This window comes from Triturus cristatus, chromosome 8 (assembly GCF_964204655.1).
Source record: "Triturus cristatus chromosome 8, aTriCri1.1, whole genome shotgun sequence".
NCBI classification, from domain to species: Eukaryota; Metazoa; Chordata; class Amphibia; order Caudata; family Salamandridae; genus Triturus; species Triturus cristatus.
This window is the reverse complement of record NC_140591.1, coordinates 176,713,055-176,735,790: the sequence shown is the minus strand read 5'-3', so window position 1 is coordinate 176,735,790 and position 22,736 is coordinate 176,713,055.

The following is a 22,736-nucleotide window of genomic DNA, read 5'->3' as shown; positions in this document are numbered from 1 at the left end:
GTTCCGTAAGTGCATAGATACGACTGCAGGGCAAAGGTATTCCAGGAATTAAATCAATCCTGCAATCATATACTCTGTGGGGGGGGGGAAGCTGAGTAGCCTGCACTGGGTCAAAAACATCAGCAGAGTCCTTGTATTCGTTTGGCAAGGTGTTCTCAGAAGTGTGTGTTAAAGCACAATGCAAGGGAAATATTGGGTCTTTAGCTTCTTGATAGCAATGAGTTCGACAAAAGGTAGAATCTAAACTCACCGTTCTTTGTACCCAATCTATTTTAGGATTGTGTTTTTCCAACCAAGGAATGCCTAAAATTATTCCAAAAGCTGGAGTATCAATAAGACCAAATATTAGTTGTTCAGTATGTCCATTCTCACTTACAAAGGTTAAAGGAACCGTGGGGAAACAAATTAAACCGGAAGACAATGCTGACCCATCCACTGCTCTTACTGGCTCAGGTTCTTCCTTAGAAATTTGGAGAATTCCTAATTTTTTGGCTAGATTTAGATCAAAAAAATTCCCAGTGGCTCCTGAATCAATTAAGACAGATAAAACATGTCTTTGTTCGATTGTTACAATTACTGTCATAAGATTCATCATGTGTCTGGCTACATCTTGTTTTGAAATTTGATTTGAGACCTTAATTTTAGTTTCTCTCAAAGAAACGATCCCAGCTTTCCTTGAGAAACTTAGTTTCCCGAATCAGTAATATCTGTCAAAGCTACTCCTTTTTTCTTTTGAGGTTTGATAGTACAGTCTCTGGCAAAATGGCCTCCTTTACCACAGTATAAGCATAATTTTCTTCAGGAGACAAGGGTCCCCTGAGTCCCCCTATTTGCATGGGTTCCGGATCAGTGAGCTTGATTTCTTTGTCTTTTTTCTCAGTTTTAAAATTTAGCAATCTAAAATCAGTTTTAGGCTTTTCGCCTCTTCTCTCACTCAAACGATGATCCAATTTTACCACTAGATCAACAAACTCGCCATAATTGTCTGGTAAGTCAACTATATGGGCCAAGGAGTCTTTTAATTCGTCTTTCAGCCCACGATAAAACAAAGAAGTACGCTTCTCCTCAGGCCAATGAGTTTCTGAGAGGAGTCTGTTAAAAGTTGTGATGTAACTAAGTAAATCCTTCGTTCCTTGACGAAGATTCAATAATTCGTTATCATTTGACTGGACAAATACATGACGTGCGAAGAGACGTGTCATAGCTTCTTTAAAGGCAACAAAGTTCCGTAAGAGAACATCATTGTTGTCTACCAAAGGGATAGCCCAATCCGCTGCTACTCCGCCTAGATATGAAATGATTAATACTGTTTTAGTGGAATCAGAATTAAAAATTTGGGGTTTGCAAAGGAAATGTAACTGACATTGATTCATGAAAGCTGCGAAACGGGAGGAGTCTCCCAAGAAACGTTCTGGGTTTGCAAGAGGAACAGGGGAAGGAGTCACCACAGTTACTTGTAAATTAGAATCAGCCTGTTGCGTAGTTGGGTTTGCCTGAGAAAAGATTGTATTACCAAACTTAGATGGAGACAAGACTGGCCGTTTCTCTGAGATTTTTGGATCCCTCCATTGCATAAACCTACTTTTTGTTTTTGATAATTCTTCCTTAAGCAAGTAGTTTTCTTGCCTTAACTGTTGCATTTCTATTTGGAGGGTTCTAACTACCTCGGAAAAATCTGAGGAGGTCTCTAAAACATCCATTTCGTTAATCATCCAAAGAAGAGTTTTTGTGAGGCTTGGTCTTCTGTCATGCCAATCGCTCACCTGCACCCCAGTTTTCTTCTTTGAATGGTGAACGAACCTCTATCCCTCCAGGAGTCACCCAAGCAACAGAAGTTATGTACTCTATAATGACTGATAGGCTCCCGAGGGGAAGGAGGAAATGGGAATCAAAAGACAAGAGAGATTCTTTCTTGCGTGTTGTCTGCTGGCACCTTTCGTCTTGGGAAATCAGCACGACTTGACGCCTCCACACGACTTAAACTTGTTGTGGGTTAACTCGAATACCTAAACAATGAATAATACATTAGTAATAGTTTACTCAAGATGTTTACTTAACAGTCTTTTCTACTGTGCAATAATTACCTATTACATATTAATTGTTTCGTATAACAGGTAAGTATTCCTTTCATTCATTAATTATTCTCTTGTCCTGCAAAACGAGAAAAACGGGACAAATAACTATAACAATCAAAGAATCTTGCTGAGATCAAAAATGAGCATCCGAATTCTTTTCCTAATCCAGAAACGTTTGTTACCTTTGATTTGTGGTAATTCTTCTTACCACAAATAGCTCAGTAATGTTCAAACAGTCAAATAGTCTTGCTGCTAAAACAACCAATGTTCGTTATTTTATTTTAATTGTTCGATAGTAATGCCCAAGTTCAGGTTGATAGCTGCTGAACAAGTCTTGCATATTTAATGTCAAAGAAAAGACTCACCAATGAAGTTTTGTATTGTAAGCCACTTATCTGTTGTTTATTTTTATTCCCAGGGGCGGAGATCCGGAAGCGGAAAGGAGATCCAGAGGTCAGGAGAGGAGAAGAAGGACTGCAGAGCAGGAGCGCCAGGAAGTACCGCTGCCGAGATGCTGCCGGGAAGGAATGAAGAACTCTGCAGGCGCAGAGACGCGAAATTCCGGAACCGAGGAGCACAGGTAAGACTTCTCCAAGACGAGACCAAGCGCTAAACTGGAAGCGCGTGCGGCTTAAATAGGATTTCACCGCTCGTGTATGCCGCATGAGTATGTCTTAAGTTCAGGACACGTGAAAGGAAATAGTTGCCGCTTTGCTCATTTCCATGCACGCGTAAATCGTTTAACTGTTTCCAAAGACTCGTGTATGCTAATCTTGACAACGTGTGAGGGATTTAGCTCGTAACGACTCCAAACGCCTCGTGTATGTTAATATCAAAAAACGTGTGGGTGAATTTAGTCAATTAACACTTTTTGGATATTCTTTGTTTGAAAGGAACCATTACAACTTTCATTATGCTCATATTCCAGCCAATAAGAATAATCATATCAAGCATACCAAACCAATATGAATTTTAGCATGTCAAAACACATTTCTTAAAGTGTGTAGGACTTATGATTCTTTGGATACAGTACTAAGGGAAACTACATTATGCACAAGTGACCGTGACACTATGGGTGCATGGTTTTAAGAGTGCATCTGTGATGGACTGTATGGTTGGGTGAGTGTATGTATGGGTGTGTTAGGGATTGAATGTATATCTCAGTGGTACATGTGTGACTAACTACATATGTGAAAGGCAGTATATATGTGTGTAAGATTATATAAGTGGGTATATGTGAGAGTTTGTGATTGTGAGAGTGGCTGTATGCATGAGTGTGTGTTTGTATCAATGATTGTATAAGAGCGTAAGAGTATGATTAAGTGAACTTGAGTGTGTTTAACTGTATAGGTGAGTAAATTGGACTGTGTTTAATTACTTACATGACTGACTAGGTGTGTCAGTACCTCAATGGATGATTGGCGGTGTGTGACTGTCTATATAGGTGTATAAATGCATATGATAGTCTTGCTCGGAGTGACTGTAAGTATGAGTGACTGTACAGGTGAGTGAGTGGAGGTGTATGTAGACCTAAGAGTTAATGAGTGGGTATGTAGTTATTGGTATTGGAGTATCAATGGTTTTTAAAATGACCCTCTGAAATTTTGAGTCGGTGTATCAAAGGTTATATTAGGGTGTGAGAAGATGCACTAATTTATTAAATGGATGATGTCACCAGTGATGTCATTTGAGATATCATCAGTGATGTCATCAGTGATGTCACTGACCATGTCATGAGTGATGTAATATGTGACGTCATCAGCCGTGCATTGCGGGGGCGCGAGTTATAGTTAGCTGAACTAACTATTCTAGGGTTTTGTACGAGGGAAATGTCCAGCTAACTATAACGCCCCTGTAACCTATGGTTTTTTCAGTGAATATATATATATATACATATATATATATAAATGAGTAGTGCACTCTCCACACATCCACGTAGCTTCTGCTTTCACAGCTTCCACAGCGAGAAAAAAGGAGAAACGGACCCTCACGGCTCAAGCAGGAATATTTTATTTCATCTGACTCTCCCTCTGCGACGCGTTTCGAGCACTGAGTGCCCTTGATCACATATATATTACTTCACCATTTGCCCAGAGATGAGGCCGCACTCCGTCGCAGGTAAGTATTAAACCAATTTATTCCAGATACAGCCAGCTTCCCTTTCCTTCATAGTGCCCCCCGGCCTGACGCATTTCAGGGAATCCTTTCCCATTCCTCAGAGGCCCACATGAGCAGACTAAAATGCGTGCTGCTGCACTGTCCCCTGCACGCTTTTCAAATTTAAAATTGGCCTCCGGTGTGCCCATTTAATTTTTTTCACTTGCGCATTGCATGCTGGGACCTGCAGTTCCTTTCTGCACCCTTTCTCTCCTCCAGTGGGTCGAGTGCTCATGTGCGATTTCAAGGGCCAGTGTTACCCTTGATTAGGCATTTGAAAAGGACTCCCATTGCAGGAACCTGCTCCGCCGATCACAAAAGGAAATGCTTTCCCCTTGCGCAGTCCATGTTAATTTCATTGGTGGTGCGTTGCCTCCACGGCCGGAACCGCCGTGTATGAATTACTTCACCATTTGCCCAGAGATGAGGCCGCACTCTGTCGCAGGTAAGTATTAAACCAATTTATTCCAGATACAGCCAGCTTCCCTTTCCTTCATAGTGCCCCCCGGCCTGACGCGTTTCAGGGAATCCTTTCCCTTTCCTCAGAGGCCCACATGAGCAGACTAAAATGCATGCTGCTGCACTGTTCCCTGCACGCTTTTCAAATTTTGGGTCGAGTGCTCATGTGCGATTTCAGGGGCCAGTGTTACCCTCCATTAGGCATTTGAAAAGGACTCTGGCTGTCTCCCATTTCAGGAACCTGCTCCACCGATGACAAAAGCACATGAGCACTCGACCCACTGGAGGGGAGAAAGGGTGCATAAAGGAACTGCAGGTCCCAGCATGCAATGCGCAAGTGAAAAAAATTAAATGGGCACACCGGAGGCCAATTATAAATTTGAAAAGCGTGCAGGGGACAGTGCAGCAGCACGCATTTTAGTCTGCAACTTTGACCGGAAAGCGAGGACGACTTCTGACTGCAACCGCCGTTGATTCTGAAGTCTCGGAAAGAGAAAGGAAGTCGGAGAACTGTTCCAAACAAGAAATCGAGGTAAAAAGGTGAGCAGACTTTTGGAAGCCTTTCCCCGCATAGGTCAGAGTAATTAATAATAAGGGAGCGATACGGAGCACAGCGTCACAAGTATTTTGGAGTCGCTGAGCGTAATACAGACGGCAGCGATAAAAACAGATCGCTGGATTTCATTTGAAGAGGCAATTTAAATCGGTATTATGGCAACGGAAAGGAACAACAAAAGACGTGAAGCAGCAAATAAATTGTTTACTAAAGTAACAGCTTCAGGGACAGATATTCCAGGTATTCAACCGGCCGCAAAGAGTGGTGATGATAAGCGAAAATTATGGGACACGTTATGGAAGGGGTTAAAAAAGGAACAATCAAAATGGTGGGAAGCCATGGCCTTACAACAGTATGTAGATGTGGGAAGGATACCCCGTGGGCTCCGCATTTACATTATTCCAACTTTTCAAAATCCTGATCCTGGAATGATTAATGAGTGGATGAACAATAATCATGAATGCTCGTCAAATATGCTAAAGATACTGATTAAATATGCTGAAAAGGAATGCATTAGATTGACTGAGGAAAGCGAAGAAATTATGAACAAGTTAAAAGAATTGTATAATTCAGAGGAATTTGAACAAGAAATGGCAAAAATGAATAAAAGACTTGAGAAAATAGAGGAAGAGATAAAAACAAAGAAATTGATTAAGTTTGAAAGAGATGAAATGGACTACAATAAAGGACAAATTCTGACATTCAGCAAGAAATGTGATCATTTAAGAAAAGAAACTACGGAAATAATATATCAACAACAGGCATCTACCTCTATAAAAACAACTACAATGGCGATAGAAAAAGAGACAAATATCCCTGTTACTACAGATAGTGACAACAGTGAACCACCCGAACCGAATGTGGTAAAAGACCGAATTTTAATGGAATTTACGTTAATGGCAAAAGGAAGAGCACAAAATGTACTAGCCAATACCGAAAGCCCGGGAAGAGGTCGTGGGCGCGGAGGAAGAGGAGGAAATACAGCAAGGCTCGTCAACAACAGTCTGCAAGACAACCCTGTGGGAATGATAACAAGGGGAAGAAAGGCTGAGAAATGAAAGAGAAAATGACTGTGGTAAATGTTTCTAATTATAATTTTTCTAAAACTGAACTTGAAGTATTATCAATGGGGTTGTCCTTTTGTCCATCAGCAAAGTTTAATTATACGGAAACACGAATAGATTTATTCAATTTCATAAGGAAGTTGAAATTGAAGAAATGGTTCGCAAACAGTAAAGTATCGAGTGTGGAGGGCGGTAGGGTGGATCCCACAACGCTGACAACACATGATATTGATACATTACATATGGTTTATGAACTTGGAAATGTAGAACCTTTTATCAATGATCCATTTTTAAACTTAATCAATACTGACATTGACATTGGGATGAGTGGTGGGACCCACTTTAAACCAAAATCTGTTTTTATCCCCTATATCAATAATGATGCAATTAATTGCTTTGAAAAAGGGATGATAAATGAATTGAAGAAAATTGAAAAGAAAGATTTGAATAGTGTACAAAACATGAAAAAAACACACAGAGATGCTCTACAGAGTTTAGAAGATCGGAGAGATATTGTAATTAAAATATCCGATAAGGGAGGAAATGTGGTCATCTGGCCTCTCCAGATGTATTTAGAGAAAGGTCAAAAACAATTGGCGGATAAAGAAAAATATTGTCTTACATCTAAAAATGTTTATGAAAACGCAAACAAAGAGGTGTTAGATAAATTCATTGATTGGCGTGATCAAGGCATCCTTGAATGGGATGAATATTTGTTTTTAGTATGCAAAGATCCTAAAATCCAAGTAATATACTTATTACCTAAAATACATAAAAATGCCATTATTCCACCAGGGAGACCGATTGTGTCCTCAAGAGGAAGTTCCCTTAAGAACATATCAAAATATGTTGACCATTTCCTGCAGCCTCTTGTGCAAAGTCTATCATCCTATATTAAAGATACAGGGGATTTTTTAAAAATCATTAAAGAAATCACCTGGGATGGTGGATATCTGTTAATGAGAATGGATGTATGTAGTCTATATACGAGTATTCCCCAGAATAAGGGAATTGATGCTTGTAGACACTTCCTAAGGGAAGATCTTTGTCATTTTTTTTGCAAACAGAAATGATTATAGAAATGATTTCAATCTATCTTAAAAACAATTTTTTCTTGTTTAACAAACTGATGTATAGACAGACCCAGGGGACGGCGATGGGAAGCTACTTCGCCCCCAGCTTTTCAGGTCTCTACCTCGGCTGGTGGGAGGAGCAGATTGTCAGAAACACCAGACAATACAATGACCACGTTGTCCTCTGGGCAAGATACATTGATGATATCTTCTGCATATGGAAGGGCACCGAAACTCAGGCACGAGACTTTGTTTCTGATTTGAATGTAAATACATTTAATTTACAATTTACTAGTGAAACCAACAGTAGCTCCATTGAGTTTTTGGATTTACGATTGGAAATTCACAATAATAAGATATGTAGTAAATTGTTCAGAAAAGCTACAGCTGGCAATAGTCTATTGCATGCCCAGAGTTGTCATCCAAAAAATTTGATACACAGTATTCCATTTGGTGAGTTACTACGCGCCAAAAGAAATTGTAGTACAGATGAGAACTATGTTTTTGAAGAAAAGATCATGAGTCAGAGATTTCTAGAACGGGGCTACAGCAAGGCTACTATTAATTCAGCCATTGAGAAAGTGACTAAAATTGAAAGAGAAGAAATGTTTTCTAGGAATAGAAAAGAAAAAGTACAAACTAATGATCAGATACAGTTTATCACAACATATCATAATCAAGCATGGGATGTGAGAAAAAGCCTTAACAAATTTTGGGAAGTATTAAGGACTGACGATGATCTCAAACAAAATATAGGTAGCAATCCTTCAATTACTTTTAGGAAAGCCAAATCTCTGAAAGATGTACTAATGACAAGTACGATTAAAGAACCTAAGAAACCTAATGCTATACAAGGTTTCTTTACTTGTAACAAATGCAAAGCATGTAAATTCAGCCAAAGTTGTATATCTGTGAAATTATGTAATGATAAACCGGCATATAAAATCTTGAAGCATTTGACTTGTGATACAGAATATGCAATCTATGCACTTAAGTGTCCATGTAACCAATTATATTGGAAGTACCATCCACAAAGCAAAAAAGAGGATCTTAGAACATTTGAGAGCTGCCACTTTTATGCCAAACACAATCAAAACGCAAATCTTCTCAAGTTCTGTGTGTTGGATAGTGTCCCCCAAAGGGAAAGGGGGGCAATCGAACATTAGAATTGAGAAAGATGGAATCAAAAATGATTATCAAATATAACACCATGTGTCCAATAGGTTTGAACCAGGATGAGGAAATGTCAGTACATATAAGATAAAGAAATTTTCCATAACTGCATTTGTCTATATATGTTTTTAAGGGTTTTTAAAGTTTTTTATTCTAGAATTGTCACGCAGTAGTTCGTCCAGTTAACATGGATATTTTGGTTTGTTGCAGGACTGAAGCAGATCACAGACAAGCAGACGTATTAGGTTAAAAAAGTATATAAGAAGACATTGTACTATGAGAATGATATGATCACCTGAGTTAATATATCATGTATGTTTTGTAAGTTGAAATGATACTAGATCTGAAGGATTAATACCCACTGGGGTACAATTATTTGTATCGTTTTTGACAATTAATTTGTCATGTTGATAAAATATGTAGTATGTCTGAAACACATATTTAGAATTGTAATAATACATCTGCTTTGTTTTTACAAATGAAATAATTTTGAACAAAAACTTTATGTTGCAACAAAAAGGTTGACAGTATGTCTACTATGTTTATTAAAGTTAACAGGAAATGGACGCTGTAACTGTAAAAGAATTAACTGCACTTTGAATCTCTGCCCGTGAACAAGGAGTGACTGAAACTCCAAAACGCGTAGGGACTTCCGTTGAATAAAGCACGTCTTTATATAGAGGCCACGGCACCAGTGAGTTTATTCCTTATGTATCGGCATCGGCATGACGCTTTTCGGCCGTGTTGCCATGGCCTTGATCACATGACACACTTAGAACCAACCATGAAAGATATAGTGCAAAACATTTTCCCTCCTCCAATATAAGCCAATGGAATTGCGACAGACAAACAGCAAACTACACGTAAGATCAAGGCGAAGAAATGAAAGAAATACTTCATCACTAAGCACATTATCGTCCCAAATAGAAAATGGTTGGACAATTATTTAAATGATACCATAGTGGTTAAAAATCAACATCTCAAAGTCCTGATCATACACTGATCACAATTCCACAGGTAATATACATTGGCCTCTATTTCAAATATAAAAAGGTCCAAAAAATGAGCAGCTGAATATATACAAGCATGTAAAAGGAGGGGAAAGGAAAGAAGAACATAAAAATAAGTAAAGAAATGTAAGAGGCCATAGCGTTCCTCTCGAATAGACATTTAACTCCAAAAAACTTTTGCATGAAAATGAACAGTAAAGACAAGATCCACTCATTATATAGTCTTATTGCTTAATGTTGCTAGTTTCATAATACCTGTAGTTGATGCACAGTGGTGGTAGAATAGTAGATCTCATGTGGTTAATAACCAAATTGAAAACATGAAGAACATAGAAGAATGTATGGAAATCACTATGCTTGATAAATAGCTGATTCCAGCCTAAATTATCTCATCTAAATAAATTGTAGATGGGAATAAGCTAATCTCCAATAAAGTGCAATAAATATTAGGATTACATCAAGCTAAAAACTTATTAGTATAAGACATTCTCAAACAATTATTAAACATAGGATAAGATCAACTGAACATGTCATAAAGTGCAAGTGCACCTGTGCAAAAGCAGCAAAACAAGTGCAAATAGCAAAATACTAGCAGCAATAAAGAATAGTTTAATAGATGAGATGTATGCCTTAAAGTGATAAAAAAGCATGAAGTAATAAATATTGCACCATCCATAAAATCGTCTAAAAATCCAGATACAAACCTCAGTAAAAACCACAATCACAACCCTCAGGTTAAAATTTGGTTAAAACCAAAGAACGAACTGGCTAATAGAACGACAAAAATGAAGGTCGACAATAAAATACTTCAATGTAAACATAGATGTAGTAATCAAGATGGATGCATCAATCATATCACAGAAACCAACGATAACTAATTCTCACAGTGTTATAAAAAGTTGTGTATATCTTCCCCAGTATTAAGGGCATTAGGCATCTTTGTATTTAATAGCAGTATGTAGTGGGATTCTAGCTGTCTGAGATGTTTTTCCCTGTTGCCTCCCCTCGGTAACTTAGGTACCGCATCAGTCACAAAATACTTTAACTCATTCAGATTATTGTGATGAACCAGTTTGAAATGGCGTGCTACAGGGTAACTGGGGTCAGAGTTGACAATGGCACGGAGATGTTGTAAAATCCATGCAGATACCTGCAATTTCGTGCTGCCAATATACTTTAGTTTGCAGGAGCATTCAAGTATATACACTGCATGATCAGTTTTACATGTAAAAAATCCCTTTAAACTGGTTGGAGTTTCTTCAAATGCATCCATAAATTCAAAGGTGTTGGTGCCGAACTTGCAAGCTCGACAAGAACTGCATTTGAAAAAGCCCTTACGATTGGATAACCAGGTATTAGAAATAGTAACCTCAGGGCTGGTCCTCACCAGAGCATCCCTCGTAGAGGGTACTCATCTAAATGTAATCTGAGCTAAATTTGGCACTAGCTGCGACATAGTTAGATCTGTTTTCACTATAGGCCAGGTCTTGTAAATGAGTTTCCTTACATCTTTATCCTGACTACTGAAGGTCGTAATGAGCCAAACAGGGTCAGGATCAGTAGGCTCAATGCTAGTGCTTGAAGCAGCTCTGTGGATGGTCTTTCCTGGTGACTGTCTCAAAATAATCACTACGTTTCATAGTATTAGCTTTGGCTAATGCTGTTTCTAGGTCCTTTCTTTTATACCCGCGGGCTAGAAATCTTAAAAGGGATTCATTCTGGCATGTGATACAATCTGATTCTGAACTGCATATACGATTGATACGAAGAAATTCCCCATATGGGATACTTTTAAGCAAGTGATAAGGGTGAGAACTTTGGGCATGCAATATGGCATTACCAGCTGTACTTTTGCGATGTAATTGAGTTTGTATGCTGTTATTATTGATATACAATTCCACATACAGAAATTGAACTCGATCTGAACTAATCTGGGCAGTAAATTCTAGATTCAATTCATTGTTATTGACACAGTTCACAAACTCGTTCGCTGATTCAATGGATCCATTCCAAATAATGCAGATATCATCGATAAATCTCCACCAGCGTATAACATGAGACAAATACAGCTCACCGTGGGTGTGCCTAAGGACATGCTCCTCCCATCAGCCAACGTGTAAACACGCGTAGCTGGGAGAGAAGCAAGCCCCCATGGCTACACCCTGCAGCTGCTGGAATAGCTCATTATTGAACATAAAATAGTTGTTATATAAACAGATCTCTATCATTCATAACAACATGATAATATGTTGGTGGAAGATGATGTTCCTTTTGTCAAGATATAATTTAACTGCATGTAATCCATCTGAATGGCTTATGCTTGTGTAGAGGTAACAAATGTCCATCACAATGAATATATATCCCTCTTGCCAAGTGACCGTTTGTACAGTGGATAAGAAATGGCTAGTGTCTTTGATATATGACGGTAATTCTTCAACAAATTCATGAAGGAAAAAATCCACATATTTAGACATTTTTTCACAGAGGCTATGTTGGGCAGAAATAATAGGTCTCTTATTGTTGTTGTTTATGCACTTTAGGTAAAAAGTATAGAACCGCAGTGATCGGAAACTCAACTTTCAAGAAACTGTGTTCATTTTTATTCAAAAGGCCATCTCTTTTCCATTGCCCAAGTTCTTTGTGAATAATATCTTTTAGTTTTCTTGTATCATTGACTGTGGCCTTCCTATAGCACAATTCATAGTTTAAATGATGGTATGCTTCCTTTAAATACTGACTCTTAGCCCACAACACAACATTGCCTCCCTTATCAGCCTTGGTTACGATTACATCAGTGTTGTTCTTCAATTTCTTCATTAAAGTAGAGTATTGTTGATCACGGTACGATCGATATTTACTAGTTTTCAATATATATATATTACCTACTGGCAGTCGCCAGTAGGTACTTATAGTTAGGACCTAGTTTCCATAGGAAAAGCATTTTTTCTTTTCCCAATAACTTTGGCACCGGTTGATGAATGTTCATGAAATCTTCAAAACTAGTGGCCCGCTCCAGCTTCTGTCTTGAAAGTTTCGGAGTGATTCGTCAAGCGGGGGCTGAGAAAAAAGGGGGGTCCCAAAACGCGTTTTCCCCATGTTAATTTCCATAGGAAACTTTAGACAAAGCTACAGCCCGAACTGCTGAACAGAATTACACCAAATTTGGCAAAAAGGTAGGTCTTGGTTCAGAACGCACCCCTTTTTAGGTCTCACCAACGCAGCGCGCATGCGTTGCATAGGCAAAAAGACCTTTAGCGATCGCTTCGGCTTTTCAGCCAAACACGTGCACGCGTTCCATTGCCTTCAATGGCAACGCGTGCACGTCTGGAGATTCACTTGCGGGAGCGAGTGGCTGGCGCCATATGTTATCAATTATTGCTGCGCCAGCCGCTCGCTCCTGCAAGAGGAGCGCACGCTTGTGCTTCGTGCACCACAAGCTTCCAGAAACAGTAAAAGCTTCCAATTCCCACCGCTTTGGCCAATGCATTATTGACCCCGGGGCCACAAATTCAATTGCTGAGACAACTGCACACCACCAACACCCCCATGGTGCAGGCCTCCAGCACCTGCACCAGAAACGGCTCCAGCTCAGCCTCGGTCACGCAGAGAGGATTGGTGAGGAAGGCTTTGTGAGCGGCACGTGGGGCCCTTCGTACTTCATCCTCGTAAATTTGCTCCAGCAGCAAGAAGACCCAGGCCCTGAATATCAATCAGAAACAAGCAGTAGGCGACCAGCATCAAGCAATAGAGCAGACTAGGGAAGGGGGCTGTTGGTAACGCACTCCTCTGCGCACTCGGATAGTACCGCATGCAACCACCCCCCACGGTGCCAACTTTTCAAAGCTGAGCAACAGGTATGAGTCTAATATTGCAGCAAACATTAGAGGGATTTGGGTATTCTATATATTACTCAGCGCTTGACTATTTAACAGGCGTGTTTGTAGATCAGCTACTTGAGTTATGGTTTGCTTGTAAACACTTGAGTAATTTAAACACCACTACCTCCAATCCGAAAGAGGAAGATTAAAGTGTCCTTCCTCCTGAGGTCAGTATATTGAGCGTAGTTACGTTGTGTTACACCAGAATCCATTCTTTATAGAAATGCTGAAGTGCTATTTAAAAATATGTTTTTATGATTATATGACTGGATGCCTCTAGAGCTTGCATTCTTTTTTGAAACCCCAGCAACGGAAATCACCTCAGTTCCCTATCAATTCATTCTCCTTAAGGCAGCTGTTAGGTGAGTGGGAATGCATGTGGGTCCATTGTTCTCGCGTCTTCATTGCTTTATTTTGCTAGCGATAAAGTGTCACTCATAGGGGCATATTATCAAGCACAGCGTTAACATTATCGCCGCTTTAGCGGCAGAAAACTGCCGCTAAAGCGGCGATAATGGGCTTGATAATATGCCGCAGAGAATTCCAAAAGAAGCCCATGTTGACACCAGAGCATGGGCTTCTATGGGAATTCTCAAGGGCATATTATCAAGCCCATTATCGCCGCTTTAGCAGCAGTATTCTGCCGCTAAAGCGGCGATAACGTTAACGCCGTTTCTTGATAATATGCCCCATAGTCATTAAATGTCACTCATATTTACACAGAAATTATGAAAATGTCACCCATAAGCAATCAAACCTTGGCAGCTATGCAGCCTTTACAATCAAATAAACTTGAAATACTCCCTAGGCAGTGTCAAGATGTGATTGACAAAGTCTCAGTCCAATGGCTAGAGGAGGCCGGTCAAAAAAGCAAATGGGTGAAAGTTGTAGACTTAAAGTCCACTTTAAACATGCCTGAAGGAACATGGCTGTAGGACATTATTTTGAATTATTTATTATGCTATACCAACTTTTGGTGTTCGTAGTGTCTTATTTGCCTAATCATACTTAAAAACAAATGTGATGTGCTTTCTTTACTAAGTGTGGTTGTCAGAATTTGATTACGTAATTTATGTAACAGAGAGCTCTCCTTTCAAAGAGGGTTGATACCAGTGGGCACTGATCAGATTCATTATGCAATCACAATAAATGCTCATCTAAAAGTGCTCTGTAAAAAGGGCACTTCATAATTATCACATATAGTAGGTCACCCATAAAAAACACATTTAAATAGAATTTGAAAAAATTAAGCTTCATTCTTTAGACACGACGATGGCAAAAGAAATCTTTAACACCATATCGCAAAGCTAGCTATGCAGCCTCAGTCCATTCCTGTCTAATACACGCAGGATGTTGCAATGAATGCCACACACTTTATTCAAACTAAACTTGACAATGTCTAGGCTCGCTACAGGCAAGGTAGAACAAGCATTTGCAATGCAGTAGGTCTCGCAGTTACACGAGTTAAAGCTATTGGCATTGTAAATGACAATGTCTTTTATTTATGTTTTTAAAATGAAAACAAATATAAAAGGCATTGTTATTTGCAATGTCAATAGCTCAAACTCGCGTAAATGCGAGACCTATTGCATTGCAAATGCTTGCTTTAAATGGTGTAAATCCGTTCAGTGGTTCCTGAGAAATTAGAAAAAGAAAAGGTTAGATATCTGTCCTCCATAGGAAACTTTAGACAAAGCTACAGCCCTAACTGCTGAACGGAATTACACCAAATTTGGCAAAAAGGTAGGTATTAGTTCAGAAAGAGCCCTTTTTTTTTAAATGGTGTAAATCTGTTCAGTAGTTCCTGAGAAATTAGAAAAAGAAAAGGTTAGATATCTGTCCTCCATAGGAAACTTTAGACAAAGCTACAGCCCGAACTGCTGAACAGAATTACACCAAATTTGGCAAAAAGGTAGGTCTTGGTTCAGAAAGCGACCCTTTTTTTAAATGGTGTAAATCTGGTCAGTAGTTCCTGAGAAATTAGAAAAAGAAAGCTTCGATATCTTGGTACCGAGGATGGTTCGCGCACCCTCCCGTGTACGAGCTTCACTGTGATTGGTTGCCAACACTCCAAACCAGGAAGTGTCGCGAATCACGACAAAATTATAAAAAAAATGAAGCACAGGCTCCCGCGCTTCATTTTAATGAGGCCCCCGGGTGCGCCAGGTCACGGGGGCATTGTCAATAAGTAATGGAAGGGACCCGTGGGTGCCTCCGCAACCCCGGGGACTGACAACTCCCTGGGGCTATGCTCATTATGTGCGGGGGCACGCGCCCCCCCCCGCAGCCCCGGGGACCACCACCTCCCCAGGACTTTTGGAAAAAAGTAATGCGTGGGGGGGTTCCACCCCCCACGTTGCCCCAGGGACCGCCACCTCCCCGGGGCATCATTAAATAAGGATGGGGGGCCTCACAGGCCCTCCTGAGCCCCGTGGACTGACGTCCTCCATGGGGCTGTCAAAATTAATTAGTGTGGGGGGGGCAAAAGCCCCCCACACTGCCCCGGGGACCACCACCTCTCCGGAGTACTTTGAATTTAAATACGGGGGTCCATTATGGACCCCAGTGCCCCGGGACTACCACCTCCTAGGGCTTTTCAAATGTTGGGAGGGGGGCCTCGCGGCCCCCCTCCTCCTCCTGGAGCCCTTGATGGCCCTGGGGACTGCCACCCCCCAGGGCCGGCTCCTGCAGTGTCCCGGGGTGTGCACCCCCGGAACACTGCTGTTTGCTATGGCAGGGCGGGAGCCGTGCGGCTCCCGCCCTGCCATAGCAAACTCTGCTTTTCTTCATTGAAGTGAGAGCAGGGAAACCTACACTCGCTTCAATGCTGTTCCACAAGGGGAGCTACATGTCAGCAGCTCCCATTGTGGTAAAGCAATGCCGGCTCCCGCAGGAGGCGGGGAGCCGGCGGAACAGTGGGGGAATTGGGGCTCCCCCCACAGTCCCCAATGGAGTGGCCAGGCCCCAGGGGATGGGGTCCCCGGGGTCAGAACATGCCCCCTCAAAAGGAAAAAAAAATAGAGGCAGAGCCCTGGGGAATTAGGGTCCCCGGGCTAATAGAGGCCTCAGGAGGGGGACCACGCAGCCCCCCTCCTTAAAAAATATCTTTTAAAAAAAAGAAATGTGGCCATGCCCTGGGGGATGGGGTCCCTGGGGCCAAAATTGGCCTCTGGAGGGGATGCCACACGGCCCCCTTCCCCTTTATTTATTTATTTATTTTTTAAATAGGGGTCAGGCCCTGGGGGATGAGTTACCCAGGGCCCCAAAAAAGGGAAAAGAAGAGGGTCCACACAGCCCCTTCAGAAAAACAAAACAAAATAAAAAAGCTGGCTTCACGTTGGAGGACCCGCCCTCACCCTGCAGCACACTGCAAAGGCACCCCCTGGTGTGTTGTAAATTGGGGGATTAAGTCCCCTTGAGTCCTGAGGGTACCTGGGGCCAACTAGCCCACCAGGTACCTCCAGTATGCGCCAGGGAGCTGTGTTGCAGAAAGGTGGTCCAAGGCCACGCCCCCTTTTTACACCACTCTGCAACGCAGCTCTGTGGCGCTTACTGGAGGTACATGGTGGGCTAGTTGGCCCCAGGTACCCTCAGGACTCAAGGGGACTTAATCCCCCAATTTACAATGCTCCAGGGGGTTCCGAGGCCTCGCCCCTTTTTACACCACTCTGCAAACGCGGCTTCTGGTGCACTGCTGGTGGGGCGATGAGGTCCTCTTGTGTCCTGAGGACCTCAGGACACAAGTGGACTTCATCCTCCGAAGGGACTTAATCCCCCAATTTACAATGTGCCTGGGGGCAACTTTGCACAGTGGTGCAGGGAGGGGTTGGTGCCTTATATAACAAGTTAGCAATCTTGCTGTGTGGGGCTTACTGGAGGTAATAAAAGGGGTAGTTGGCCCCCAAGGTTGGCGTTGGGGGCTAACTACCCCTCCTGTTGCCTCCACTAAATCTCACACAGTGGGATTGCTAAAAGGTGTTTGGAGGCCACGCTCACCTTTCTCCACCACTCTGAAAACGAGTCTGCTATGTTATAGTTAGAAATTAGCATTTAAAAAACCTTTGAAATTCACTGAAAAAACCATAGGTGTCAGGGATGTTCTAGTTAGTTGGACATTTCACTTGTACAAAACCATAGAAATTCAGCTGGTATAGTTAGTTGAGCTAACTATAACTCGTGCTACTGCAATGCACTGCTGATGACGTCACATATTACATCATTCATGACATGGTCAGTGACATCACTGATGACATCACTGATATCAACTAACTATAACGGCCGAATTTCTATGGTTTTGTACAAGTGAACTGTCCAACTAACTATAACGTCCCTGAAACCTATGGTTTTTTCAGTGAAACATACTTTACCATGCAGTGTTTTCCACTCATGCCTTTTCCACACATGCCTTTACCATGCATGGTAAGTATAGGAAAAGCAGGTATATATTTCAATAACAGGTTGTAAAGTTAGGTAATTAGGTCATTTTAGAGTTCAGAACTGGTTAGAATTAGAGAGATGCAAGGGTATTTTTTAAGGTTTTAGGGTGGGTAGTAGTAAAGGACGGTTAGGAGTAAATTCGAAAATGGGGTGCCTCTTAAACACACAAAAAATTAAATTATATATGTTTTTTTATATTTACCTTAAATATACTTAAGGTATGCGTGGAAAAGGTTTCTATCTGCATGGTAAAGGCATGCATGGTAAGGTCTGCATGGAAACGCTATGCTTAAATTATCAAACTCAATATTTCACAGGAATATTGTAAATTGCTTTCAAGCAATTTAAGGGTCTGATTTGCAATAATTATAGCATCACAGTGGAACTCCAGGGAGACTTGCAATATCCTTTTAATATACATCAGAGGGATCTTATTCCTTTTAGTATTAGGTAAATCCTTCACTCTGCCCATAAACCATTTAAATACTGGGTTTTTCTGTTCTCCTGAATGTAGTATGGATGCAGACAGGAATTGTTGCAAAAAGATATTAGGATCCGTTTAATGCAAACTAGAAGTAAATAAATGCTGTCGCACAGAATGCATAAAAAAATTCAGAGAGACACTATCTTTCCTGTAATGATTATGACATTAAAAAAATATGTTGGTATAAATCTCTCCTTTCTTCTGATCACAGTTCAATTTAGAAAAACAGATCAGAAGACGGAATAACTATTTCTCCTTCTAGTTGCTTAAACTTCAGCTTTTATTAAGCTCTTTGATTAGTCTTTCACCTTGGCTTCTGTCTCTGGTATGAGGCATTATGACATCACAAGTCAACTGTAGTAATCCATTTCAGTTGAGCGGCTACATCATTTATTTATTACAAGTGACTATAGACCTCACAATTCGACTGTACTACAGCTTACATAGCACTACAGCTTAACTTTGGTATCGTTTCTGTCAGTCTTGAAATGCTTCATTTTTTAAAATATTTTTAAGTTAAAGCAAATAGACAATATCGCACATGTGCATGTTTTACAATTGGATGAGGTAAGGGCATCTCACATAAACATGAGAAAGTGTGCCCAACGGTGAGTAATTCTGCAACAAAATTAACGGACTTATGGAAAGCGTTGAATGAACTTCCATTGCCATCCTTTCTCGAGGGGGGCTCTGGGGGAGAACACTGAGACAAAGTGCCAATGAGTGTGTAGATTAGGAGACAATAAACAGAAATTACTTTCAATACTAGCTGTAATTTTGGGAGCTTACACTAGCGTCCAGCAGGTGCACTTTGACCTCGAGTAGTTTCGGATCTAAACTGGGTCTTATCATTACAGGACATCATCCCACACCCTCCTCTGCCCCTAAGCTTTACCAGAGCTCAGCTTTAATCCCCTGGTGACCTTGTACCTGAAGGCCAGGACATACCCTAGGGTTTGGAATGTACCACTCTTGAAGGAGAGTCACAGGTTGAACCTTAAACTTGAATTCACTTCAGCAATGTAGGCTTTTTTTGCCAGTTACAAATTGTAACGTAGTCTTTATGTTCTATTTTTGCCAGTTACAAACAGTAACTTATTCTTTATGTTCTATTTTTGCCAGTTACAAACAGTAACTTATTCTTTATGTTCTATTTTTGCCAGTTACAAATTGTAACGTAGTCTTTATGTTCTATTTTGCCAGTTACAAATAGTAACTTATTCTTTATGTTCTATTTTTGCCAGTTACAAATAGTAACTTATTCTTTATGTTCTTTTTTTGCCAGTTACAAATTGTAACGTAGTCTTTATGTTCTATTTTGCCAGTTACAAACAGTAACTTATTCTTTATGTTCTATTTTTGCCAGTTACAAATTGTAACGTAGTCTTTATGTTCTATTTTGCCAGTTACAAATAGTAACTTATTCTTTATGTTCTATTTTTGCCAGTTACAAACAGTAACTTATTCTTTATGTTCTATTTTTGCCAGTTACAAATTGTAACGTAGTCTGTATGTTCTATTTTGCCAGTTACAAATAGTAACTTATTCTTTATGTTCTATTTTTGCCAGTTACAAACAGTAACTTATTCTTTATGTTCTATTTTTGCCAGTTACAAATTGTAACGTAGTCTTTATGTTCTATTTTTGCCAGTTACAAACAGTAACTTATTCTTTATGTTCTATTTTTGCCAGTTACAAATAGTAACTTATTCTTTTTGACTGAGATATAGGGCACATTGCGACACCTGTGTGCCAGTCTCATTTAGTCAGTGACCTTTTATCTGAGGTCTTCTAAAGGATTCCTTATGGTATATAACAACATATGCTATCCATCAGAACAAGAGTCCTTTCTTGAGTGTCAGATACAAACATATCTCAATTTAGAACCCCAGGTTGCTTTCTGTAGATTTTTTGGGTCATCGTAGTGTAAAGCGGTGACTGGAAGTCATTTCCAACAATAACAATACAATTATATTAGTCATTTCTTGGCCTCCCAAGTCTCTCTTGCGGAATTGCTGGCATATCATTAACAGATCTTCATGATAAATGTTTTTAGGGGGTTGCTATTAGTGTCATGCTCTCTTGATATAGAAACAGTTTATTGTTCTTCTGCATGTTGGGTCTTAACTGTGTCTTTACTCATTGTTGGGTAGTTTGTGTTGAAAGTCTGTGTGGATGTGGAGTTTCACTCAAAGGATTAAGAGCGCTGTAGTGTGAGGGCTGCAGATGTTTTTTTTCTTCTGTGAGTGTTTCTTTAGGCTGCTTATCATTGGTATAATAACTGTATTTCAAGCTTGCTCTTGGCTATCTGTTGATTTTTTATTCCTGTAGGCTTTGCCTTTCAGGTGTTGTTAGTTAATAGGACTTTAGATCTGGGCTGGCGAGAACTGTTCTGTAATGCATGTGCTCACAGTGCTTCTGGGAGATCCATCTGCTGGTTAGATATGTCTCTACCACGAACGAAGTGTTTGATGGTGGTTTGTTTTACTTTGAGGGGTCTTGGCAGATTTTCTACTCGAGTGGCAGCAAAATCAACTTTAATGGCCGCATGCTCTTTTCAGCACAGCTCACGCTGCCGCCTCTAAATTGCACTGCGAACAGCATATCTTTTCCGCCCATTGGCGGAATTCCGAGGAATCTCGCAGAGATTTCCTGTAACTCCGTGGAATTCTGCAGAGTGAAACTCTATGAGTTACGCCCACTCCTAGACCCCGCTTTGCTCCACCTGGCAACAGAGGCAGATTCCAACCCCGCAGATAACAGCCAGATAGTCTAAACATGCACCATGGTGTGGAAATAGAAATACGTACAGTGACTCTATCTTGTGAACAGACTCCATTTCCCACAAAAGAGATATGTGAGACAGAAATTGACAAACCAGTGAAATATATGCTGAAACCAGACTTTCAATACATAGGCTGGTCACAGGTTTGAGGGTCGTGATCATTGGTAAAGAAACACGCACAGTTCCAAGAAATAACTTACTGACCTTAGCACGCACCTGAGCATATGTGGTCGTGAGGGAAGTTAGTGGTTAGCTCTGACATGAATAACATGCACTCACAGTACAAACAGTATGGTGTGACTTTTATGATCAGCAGATGTGCTTGTAGTGAGCAACGGAATGTGTCTGGGAGCAAACCATTGCATCCAATGTTAGAGGAAATGTATATAAGCTATGCGCAATCAGGTATGCTTTGAGACTTGCCATATGTGTCTTTGCATGCGATAATTCAGCAGATTTCCTGGCCATAAATAAAGGTGATCCTAAGAAACCAAGATGGAAGACTGGCATGGTTTTTGATGGGTAAAATGAGATAAGAGACCCCATTTGACATTGGCATCCCAGATGGGACACTTCTTGCGGTCAGTTTGCCGGAGCTCCGCTGATTCAGGAACACTCAAAAAGGTAAGCAGATACCCATGTTGGGCAAAATCTGCCTCCAAGAGGGGGAGTGGGTTCATTGTGGTTGACGATGACAGCTGAGTCCAAGACAGTGTCTGAATACATTTATGTTCTTTTTAAAAGAGTCTTTCCCTCTTGAGGTTCTTGGAAGGTGCAAAAGGCACATTTTGAATGTTGTAGTGTGGACAACTAATTAGTCAGATGTGATTTAGAATGTCATAGTGTCCGCATTAAGTTAAACGTTTTCAAGTGGAGTATCCGTCCTGGATCTTGGTGACTAAACAGATACGAAGTGTCGCTGAAATAACAGGAAAGCGACAGTAGTATGATAACGTGTAACCTTGTTTTTTGATGACTGTATTATATATGTTTTTCATTCACTCATGTTCAGTATATGTTTTAAAAAGTGTGGTGAATATTAGATTACAAAAACATGTCTAAAATGTCCAATATTCCTTTGTAACATATTATCAAAGTGTTTCAGGATGATCAAAATAGTGTACAGAAATATTGTAAGTAATGGTATATGTATACAAAATATATCCTTTCCCTTGGCCAGAAGAAGGATCATTTGACCCAAATCAATTGGAACATTTACAAACATATATTTATGGGGCATCTAAAGGTAAGAAATTGAAAAAGTGAATAGTGACCGTAAAAATGTGGCACGCATTTGAACCTGACAAGGTGGAGGAACCCTCTGAATGTAGTCGGCCTCCCCCACCTACAGCATCACCTCCTCCGTATAAGGAAGATAAAGTGGGTGCATATCAAGTCAAATAATCCACACTTGTAAAGCGCAAACAATCACCCATAAGGGTCTCTTGGCGCTAGGGGCCGTTGGGAAGATTAAGCAAGCTATTGCCCAGAGTCACATGGTGCTGGACTAATCTGCCGCCGGCGAGTGAACCGTGATCCCAGGATGCCGGAGTCAGTCGCCATGGCCGCGGCGCCACACCTCTTC